Source organism: Camelina sativa, chromosome 5 (assembly GCF_000633955.1).
Source record: "Camelina sativa cultivar DH55 chromosome 5, Cs, whole genome shotgun sequence".
NCBI lineage: Eukaryota > Viridiplantae > Streptophyta > Magnoliopsida > Brassicales > Brassicaceae > Camelina > Camelina sativa.
This window is the reverse complement of record NC_025689.1, coordinates 24,524,700-24,527,594: the sequence shown is the minus strand read 5'-3', so window position 1 is coordinate 24,527,594 and position 2,895 is coordinate 24,524,700.

Genomic DNA, 2,895 nt, shown 5'->3' with positions numbered 1-2,895 from the left:
TGATTAAGTTTTTTTGTTTTTTTAGAAAATGATTCGGTTCTATATATATTTTAGTGTATTGGCAATAAAAATTATGTTATTTGAATTATGATTTTGTATAGACATTTCTATTAAAAACAAATTGTAATTAAGGAAGGTAAGATATTGTAGTTAACATTCTCGAGTAGGCTCATGATTTTATTACAAATATTCATCCAAGTTTTAATATTTATTCAAATGAAAAAAGAATAATTATGCAAGTCTTACAAATAAAAGGTTAGAATACAAAATGTACTTCAAAAATGTTAATATAGACATATCTAATAAAGTTCTAAGAATTGTGACAATCATTATTAATTTTCTACTAAAATTTTATAAGAGTTCAAATGATGATAGATAGTCGTTCTACTAGATAGAACCCATAGTTTTGTGTGAAAATAATTTTGAACCACACTTAGTTGAAATATAAGATAAAACAAATTTACATCTGACATATATATTATCGAGTGTCAGGAAGAAAGCACTAAGCAAAATTGTGGATTTTAGATTTTATATTGAACTAATCATCACTTACATGTTGCATGTTATCACATAATTTTAATAATGATTGAATTCTTTACTGAGAAAAAAAAAACAGTTAATATATCTTAGTCATAATATTTAATTATACTTATTTAATTATTATAAATTAGATAAATATATAACAAAAGAATTTAGTTGAAACAATCACATTTGAGAAAAAAAGTTTTCCAAAGTACCATATTTAATTTTCTTTTCTGTAACTACCATATTTCAGTTTTTAGAGAGAGAAAAGATGACGAATATATCTTTGGTATAAGGGGCCAAAATATGGAAATGTGATATATATATATATATATTGTTATGACACAATACCTAAATGATTGAATGTTATAACTATTTGAGGCAGATTTGACATTTATTGTGAAGAGAGAAAAAGTTCACATTACAAACATAATACTTTTTAATCTCTGTAGAAAATCTATACTATGAAAGTTGCTCAACTCTCTCCATCATTCTGCACATCATCACTTGAAGAGATGTTATGTGGATAATCAAAATGTAATTACAAAATAGTCTTTTCCCTTTCAGATATTGTCTTTTCATCTTCACCATTTCACCCATTTCATTATCGTTAATATCACTCCTCAATAAAATCACAATATATCAGAAAACATTTAATGTTTTCATTTTCTTATCTTCACAATCATTAGGCAATCACTTATAAAACTTGAAAAATGCTAATTTATCAAAAAATTATACAAAGACTACGGAAACTAGAAGCATTGTCAACAGTTAGGAATTGGGTTTTTGGTTTTTAAAAGTTGAAAGCAAGATGTTTATGATATTGGTTGCGGCAGAGAAAGAAACAATGAATTGGGAATTGGCGAATGATGGACAAGAGAAGATGGTTTTGAAACTCCAGCTCACGTAGGCAATACATGCATACAATTTATCTCCTCTCATACTAATACTTTTAAGGTTAGAAAAACTCAATTGTGTGCTCCAGATACAAAATTTTGTGTGAATCATATCGGCTTGGTCACAATCCTCAATATAAATTTTATTTTCTTTTTGTATGTTTATGTAAAAATGAGAATCACACACAATGTGTTTGATCGATATATTGAATAGTAAATCACATTTTTTATGCAGTGGCCATCATCGCCTCTCTCTGATGCTGTTTCTTTTGATGTTGTGAGTAAGAGTCGAGGCGCCACGTTATAGCTTTAGAGGCAGATTCTTGTTGAGATTCGTCTATAAATAGGTGACCAGGCTTTGATCAAGTTAATTGGTCATATTGCTAAGAAAAATTGTATTGGAGTGAACATATATATATATATATACTAATTTTATGACTTTCGATCATCATTTTATTTGAATTTGGCTTGCTTTTGATATGTCATGTCATGTGTTTTTAATTTCGTCTTCTCGTAAAAGTATGGTCAATGGTTGCTATGGATAATACCTGCAACATATCATAAGCGAAAATCATTAAGAAGATTTTTACATACTTATATATGTTTTGAATATATATTGTGTATCGAGATAGAAAAAAAATATCAATAGACTTTCAGAGATCGAGAACAGCATAAGTAAACTTTTGTGACAGTTAGGTGAAGATGTTTAGTCGTCATTTATAACAGTTTGAGACTACGGTTTTGTTATAATGAGTGACTTATTTAAAACGGTTATGCTGGTCACAAAATATGACAGTTTTGAGACGATGTTTTAGTTGATATTTTTGACCAATTAGCAATGATTTTTTTGTAATAATCAGAGACGATTTGAGACTAAATTTTTGTCATAATGAATGACAGTTTTGATACATGTTCTTAGTTAGTAACCGTGACAGGAAAGTGACATTTAACAGGTCACTAAGTGTGACGTTTGAGACTACAGCGGCGTCGTAAATAATGACTAACTTGATACGTGATTTTGGTCATGTAATATAACATATTTGGGACGATAATTTTAGTAAGAAATTGTCACATTTTAGATACGTTTAGAAATCGTTACATTTGGTGATGAAATAGATACGTATTTGTTAGTTGCAACTCGTGTGACGTTTTAGTGACGAAATAGATACGTTACATTTAGTAACGATTGTATTGTAACCATTCATCAATCGTCACAAATTCTTAACAATTTTTTATTGTGACGAAAAAACTATTGTGACGGAATATTATGTCACAATGGATTTATTTTCTTGTAGTGATAGAGGACACACTTGTCCATCGATATAGTCTAAGATCAAATTTGACATGTCCATAATATCACAAAACTGGTGGACATGATTTTAAAATGTTGTCTATCATTGTTCATAACATGTCTACAGCGTATTATTTGACATATAAACATCTTGGACGACTTGTATTGAGATAAAATATCCACCAT